Genomic DNA, 7760 nt, shown 5'->3' on the forward strand with positions numbered 1-7760 from the left:
GGGTAGGTTTATTCCTAGGTATTTTATTCTTTTTGTTGCAATGGTAAATGGGAGTGTTTCCTTAATTTCTCTTTCAGATTTTTCATCATTAGTGTATTGGAATGCAAGAGATTTCTGTGCATTAATTTTGTATCCTGCAACTTTTCCAAATTCATTGATTAGCTCTAGTAGTTTTCTGGTGGCATTTTTAGGATTCTCTATGTATAGTATCATATCATCTGCAAAAACAGTGACAGCTTTACTTCTCCTTTTCCAATTTGTATTCCTTTTATTTCTTTTTCTTCTCTGATTGCTGTGGCTAGGACTTCCAAAACTATGTTGAATAATAGTGGTGAGAGTGGACATCCTTGTCTCATTCCTGATCTTAGAGGAAATGCTTTCAGTTTTTCACCATTGAGAAGGATGTTTGCTGTGGGTTTGTCGTATATGGCCTTTATTATGTTGAGGTAGGTTCCCTCTGTGCCCACTTTCTGGAGAGTTTTTATCATAAATCGGTGTTGAATTTTGTCAAAAGCTTTTTCTGCATCTATTGAGATGATCATGTGGTTTTTCTTCTTCAGTTTGTTAATATGGTGTATCACATTGATTGATTTGCATATATTGAAGAATCTTTGCATCCCTGGGATAAATCCCACTTGATCATGGTGTATGATCCTTTTAATGTGTTGTTGGATTCTGTTTGCTAGTATTTTGTTGAGGATTTTTGCATCTATATTCATCAGTGATATTGGTCTGTAATTTTCTTTTTTGTAGTGTCTTTGTCTGGTTTTGGTATCAGGGTGATGATGGCCTCATAGAATGAGTTTGGGAGTGTTCCTTCCTCTGCAAATTTTTGGAAGAGTTTGAGAAGGATGGGTGTTGGCTCTTCTCTAAATGTTTGATAGAATTCACCTGTGAAGCCATCTGATCCTGGACTTTGGTTTGTTGGAAGATTTTTAATCACAGTTTCAATTTCATTACTTGTGATTGGTCTGCTCATATTTTCTATTTCTTCCTGGTTCAGTCTTGGAAGGTTATACCTTTCTAAGAATTTGTCCATTTCTTCCAGGTTGTCCATTTTATTGGCACAGAGTTGCTTGTAGTAGTCTCTTAGGATGCTTTGTATTTCTGCGGTGTCTGTTGTAACTTCTCCTTTTTCATTTCTAGTTTTATTGATTTGAGTCCTCTCCCTCTTTTTCTTGATGAGTCTGGCTAATGGTTTATCAATTTTGTTGATCTTTTCAAAGAACCAGCTTTTAGTTTTATTGATCTTTGCTATTGTTTTCTTCGTTTCTATTTCATTTATTTCTGCTCTGATCTTTATGATTTCTTTCCTTCTGCTAACTTTGGGTTTTGTTTGTTCTTCTTTCTCTAGTTACTTTAGGTGTAAGGTTAGATTGTTTATTTAAGATTTTTCTTGTTTCTTGAGGTAGGTTTGTATAGCTATAAACTTCCCTCTTAGAACTGCTTTTGCTGCATCCCATAGGTTTTGGATTGTCATGTTTTCATTGTCATTTGTCGCTAGGTATTTTTTGATTTCCTCTTTGATTTCTTCAGTGATCTCTGGTAACGTATTGTTTAGCCTCCATGTGTTTGTGTTTTTTACGTTTTTTTCCCAGTAATTCATTTCTAATCTCATAGCGTTGTGGTCAGAAGAGATGCTTGATATGATTTCAATTTTCTTAAATTTACTGAGGCTTGATTTGTGACCCAAGATGTGATCTATCCTGGAGAATGTTCCATGCGCACTTGAGAAGAAAGTGTAATCTGCTATTTTTGGATGGAATGTCCTATAAATATCAATTAAATCTATCTGGTCTATTGTGTCATTTAAAGCTTCTGTTTCCTTACTTATTTTCATTTGGGATGATCTGTCCATTGATGTAAGTGAGGTGTTAAAGTCCCCCACTACTATTGTGTTACTCTCGATTTCCTCTTTTAGAGCTGTTAGCAGTTGCCCTATGTATTGAGGTGCTCCTATGTTGGGTGCATATACATTTATAGTTGTTATATCTTCTTCTTGGATTGATCCCTTGATCGTTATGTAGTGTCCTTCCTTGTCTCTTGCAACATTCTTTACTTTAAACTCTATTTTATCTGATATGAGTATTGCTACTTCAGCTTTCTTTTGGTTTCCATTTGCATGGAATATCTTTTTCCATCCCCTCACTTTCAGTCTGTATGTGTCCCTAGGTCTGAAGTGGGTCTCTTGTAGACAGCATATATATGGGTCTTGTTTTTGTATCCTTTCAGCAAGACTGTGTCTTTTGGTTGGAGCATTTAATCCATTCACATTTAAGGTAATTATCGATATGTATGTTCCTATGACCATTTTCTTAATTGTTTTGGGTTTGTTTTTGTAGGTCCTTTTCTTCTCTTGTGTTTCCCACATAGAGAAGTTCCTTTAGCATTTGTTGTAGAGCTGGTTTGGTGGTGCTGAATTCTCTTAGCTTTTGCTTGTCTGTAAAGCTTTTGATTTCTCCATCGAATCTGAATGAGATCCTTGCTGGGTAGAGTAATCTTGGTTGTAGGTTCGTCCCTTTCATCACTTTAAGTATATCATGCCACTGCCTTCTGGCTTGTAGAGTTTCTGCAGAGAAATCAGCTGTTAACCTTATGGGAGTTCCCTTGTATGTTATTTGTCATTTTTCCCTTGCTGCTTTCAATAATTTTTCTTTGTCTTTAATTTTTGCCAGTTTGATTACTATGTGTCTCGGCATGTTTCTCCTTGGGTTTATGCTGTATGAGACTCTCTGCGCTTGCTGGACTTGGGTGGCTATTTCCTTTTCCATGTTAGGGAAGTTTTTGACTATAATCTCTTCAAATATTTTCTCTGGTCCTTTCTCTCTCTCTTCTCCTTCTGGGACCCCTATAATGCGAATGTTGTTGCGTTTAATGTTGTCCCAGAGGTCTCTTAGGCTGTCTTCATTTCTTTTCATTCTTTATTCTTTATTCTGTTCTGCAGCTGTGAATTCCACCATTCTGTCTTCCAGGTCACTTATCCGTTCTTCTTCCTCAGTTATTCTGCTATTGATTCCTTCTAGTGTAGTTTTCATTTCAGTTATTGTATTGTTCATCTCTGTTTGTTTGTCCTTTAATTCTTCTAGGTCTTTGTTAAACATTTCTTGCATCTTCTCAATCTTTGCCTCCATTCTTTTTCCGAGGTCCTGGATCATCTTCACTATCCTTATTCTGAATTCTTTTTCTGGAAGGTTGCCTATCTCCACTTCATTTATTTGTTTTTCTGGGGTTTTATCTTGTTCCTTCATGTGGTACATAGCCCTCTGCCTTTTCATCTTGTCTATATTTCTGTGAATGTGTTTTTTGTTCCACAGGCTGCAGGATTGTAGCTCTTCTTGCTTCCGCTGTCTGCCCTCTGGTTCATGAGGCTATCTAAGAGGCTTGTGCAAGTTTCCTGATCTCTTTCTCTTTCTTGTTACAGAACACAGGTGGAGCCAGGGGCCTGGCCATCCCCTTGACAGCAGCCTGATTCACCAAGTTGCCAAGCCACTCCAGAGTAACCTGGGTGGGTCCAGCCTGTGGGTAACTGATAGGCAGGGGATTCAAGACAGGACACTTAGCCTAAGAGCATGTGAGGATAAGGTGTGCATGGAATTAACTAGCAAACACCAGACTCTAAGATGAGAGGTTGGAAGCTTAACATAAACTACGGGCACTCCCACTACCAGCAGGTAATTAACTTAAAGGCTTTGAGTTACCTTGGAGGACAGAGGAGATATGGGAAGGGAAGAGACATGGCAGCGACCCAACCCCCACCCGGCCCCAGAAGCCTACAGACCAGGTCATGAATAAATTCTCCCCAGAAGAAGAGGATACCCAATTTCCCAGAGGCTGAGGTCCTTTCCAAAGAACAGAGAGAGACCTGGAACTTCCCAGGGCTGAGGCCCTCCTCGAGGCATGGCTGGCTCTTCATGAGATCTGAAATTGCTTTCCCCCCCACCTCCAAACTGTCTGTTCCATCTATGCCTCCAGTCCTGATTATCTTTGGTCAGTGCCATTTCTCATCATCCCTTCTCTATGCCTGTTCAACCCCTTATTTCTCCAGTCTTTCTTTCCCTGACCTAGTTTTCTACCATTCCACTCCCTCCTGAGCTTTTCTTTCCACTGTGACTTCTAAAACTTCTGTTTCTGAGAAAACAAACTCCCCCATACTCTCCATCCTTCTTCTGAAAGTTCCCTCCACTTCTGAAAGCTGGCCTTTTCCCTGAGGAACCTTGTCTCCTGCAGCTCTCTTTAAGAATGCTGCTCTTTCTCCCACACTCAGGTACCTGACGACCCCCATCTCATCAGTGTGGACACAGAGAACACATTTTGTTCTTGCTCCTTCATCCCCCACCCCAGCAAAACTTCAGCACCCCCCCCCCAAATTTCCCCAGAAAGCGACTCACATGCACTCTTGCTCTTCTCTCCAAGATCTTAAACTGAGATCACTGCCTCTTCAACTCATTAGAGGCTGGCCCTGATGCTGCCCCCAAGCTGCTCAGTGAGCCCAGGCAGACAGTGGTCCTGGTATTGCATAGAAGTGAGACCCCTGTCTCCAGCTCTGTATCCCTTAGACCCAAAGTCTCATAAGGTCCCTCATTATCCAGTCCCCACAGCTTCTGCCTGACACTCTCAGGGTCTCCATTTCCTTTATCTTTCTCCATCTCTTCCACACACCTAGGCAACAATGTCTTTTTCCTCTTTTTGTTGTTTTTCTTTTCCCCAGCTTTATCAAGATATAATTGACAAATGACTTTGTGTAAATTTAAGGCGTGCATCGTGATGATGTGACATATGTACATATTGTGAAATGTTTACCACAACAAGGCTAGTTGATATACATCACCTCACATAGTACTTCTTTTTGGTCTTTTTCCTCTTTCCGATAGTCCCAATATCCGTGCATATTGAGAATACAAATGGATACCAGGGGTTGGGGGTTATTTATAGCCCCACACAACAAGCTTTGGTGGCATTTTACACCCTTAACCTTCTCTATCTTCTAGAAAAGCTCTATTTTTGGCTTTCAGGACACCCCAACATTTGATCTTCTTCCTTAACTCTGGCCATGTCTTCTCTTTTGGAAGTCCTTTTCTATGCCCACACCTATATGCTGATGCTCCTTTCTTGGGCCCATTTTCCTTTCACTCCATACATTTGTCTTGGCCAATCTTATTCACTGTCATAGCTTCAGTTCCTATAGACAGGCTGAGGATTCCCAAATCTACACCTTAGCCTAGACTTCCTTCTCTGCTCCAGAGCCACAGATTTTCCTGCTCATTGGACATCTCTTCTTGGATGTCTTCCAGGCACCTCACCATTAACACATCCTAACTCATAGTCCTTCCCCACAAACAAGCTCTTTGCCTGCATTCCCCATCTCAGTGAATGGCACCATCACCCTTCTAGTTGCCCAAGACTAGGGGTCTCTTACTCCTACTTCCCCCTCACTCTCTATAACCAGTAAATTATGAAGTCTCGAGTCAGGTCCTGACCTCTTGGTTCAGGTCAATATGATTCCCTCTTGGATCTCCTATCTAAGCAGCTCACCATCTGGGGTTTGGCTCTCCTTCAAGACAGTGCTTTTCAATCTGTCTCTCATCATAGTACACACACAGAAAATGACGACTTTCATCTAGCACACTGGGACAACCATTTGAAGCTGCTGGAAGAGCTGTCAGGTTCTGTCTGTTGGCCCAGAGGCTAGAGGGTTCATAATCTGGGCTTACTTCAAAGCCATTATTTCCACACTGGGAAGCTCTGGAGTAAGTTCTTCATCCTTCTGCAGCCAGAGAGGGCTTTCTAAAGCACAGACTTTACCCGGTCACTGTCCTGCTCAGAATCCTTGTGTGGCTCCCCACCAGCTCGCACAGCTCTTCCAGATCCTACTCTGCCCCGTTCTCTAGCCCCCGCACTCCCTCTTGTCTTCTCCTTCCTCGTGCTCCAATCACGCCAAATGACTTGCCATTATTACCTAGAGAGGCTTGGAGCTCCTGCCTCTAGACTTCCTCGCCCCTCACACAGCACCCTGTACCTCCCTTAAGACTGGCACTCACTACCATCTAACATGTACACTCACTGAGGAGGGGGACTAAGCCCAGAACTGTATCTGGCACATGGTGAGAACCCAAACATTTCCTAAAGAGTGAGCCAGCTTTTGTGATCAAGCACTAAACCCGGGGAGGAGAAACTTGGGTTCCTGCCTTGCCACTAACCCACTGCACCACCCCACGCTTCTCATCTGTCAAATGAGAGCACTGATCTCTGAATTCCCTTCCAAAGCTCTAAAGGCCGGTACTCCCAGGGCTCTTTGGATCCCAGCAGTTCCGCAAAGCCATGCAGTTCTTCCCCTTTGCAAATACATGAAGGTTTAAATTTGTAACAATTACTACAAATATCTGCACTAGCAGAAATAAGAAAGTAACTAAATATAAGTAGTATCTTTTAAATCTTTTAAGTAATACTTTTAAAAAATTCCAAATTTGGGGAGGGCAGCAAACCTGGATTCTCCCACCCTCCCACCCCTAGTGTTTGTTTGATATTTAGCATGAGGAAGTGAGGCACAGGGCTGCAGAGGAGAGAAAGTTCCAGAGTCCCTATGCCTCCTCTCTTCCTGCCTTCATTCCATTCTCCTCCCTCCTCCACCCAAGTCGTTTGGTCCCACAAACAAACAGATACACTGTTTCTTTCAAGGCTGACTGTGAAATAAGGCCCAAGGGAGAGAGGTGGAGAGTTGGGTAAAACACAAGGTCTGAGGCAGGCTCTTCAGTAAGTCCTTTCAAGATTATACTGATCTTCCCAGACCATAGTCACCAAACAAAAAGCTCTAGTCATCATGAAGAAATTGGGTTACATTAATGTTACACTTTATATTGAGTCGTGACTCTAGATGAAAACAACGCTAACAAATGACTCAACGCAAGAAGAAAGGAAAATGTCAATCTTCCCATGGAAAAGAACCTAAGAAACTCAGCCACTGTTAAGGATCATTCATCTTGAAATTCTGTTGGTATGTTTAGGACTTGAACCAAGTCTCAAACCAAAGTGATTGCTGCTATTAGGGTTTCTTCCAGGTAGAAATTTTATAGTTCAAAGGCCTTGCTAATAACTGCTGACCATAATGATGCTGGCCATCGAACTCTTAACCACTGAGTTGTATCCACTGTGGGCAAATTGAAGCCTATGCTATAGTATTCTTGCTCATTTACATATTTGTTTAGTTTGAGAGAAACTATCACTAAAATAACCACATACACCTATACACACACATATATACACATAACTACCCTTCTGGTATATAATATAATTCTATATGCTAATGATTATTTTTATTTCTGTAGTCCTTTTAATTTTGTAGGTTTATATTTCTTATTTCACCTTCAGTCACATTTGCTTCTTTAAAAATTTTCTAGGGGGCTTCCCTGGTGGTGCAGTGGTTGAGAGTCTGCCTGCCAATGCAGGGGACACGGGTTCGAGCCCTGGTCTGGGAGGATCCCACATGCCGCGGAGCAACTAGGCCCCTGAGCCACAATTACTGAGCCTGCGCGTCTGGAGCCTGTGCTCCGCAACAAGAGAGGCCGCGATAGTGAGAGCCCCGTGCACCGCAATGAAGAGTGGCCCCCGCTTGCCACAACTAGAGAAAGCCCTCGCACAGAAACGAAGACCCAACACAGCCATAAATAAATAAATTAATTAAAAAAAAAAATTTGTCTAACTTAAAAAAAAAAAAAAGTATAAAAATTTTCTAATACACCCCATAGAGTAGTAGACAGGCATTG

The sequence above is a fragment of the Balaenoptera ricei genome, chromosome 4 (genome assembly GCF_028023285.1).
Source record: "Balaenoptera ricei isolate mBalRic1 chromosome 4, mBalRic1.hap2, whole genome shotgun sequence".
Taxonomy (NCBI): domain Eukaryota; kingdom Metazoa; phylum Chordata; class Mammalia; order Artiodactyla; family Balaenopteridae; genus Balaenoptera; species Balaenoptera ricei.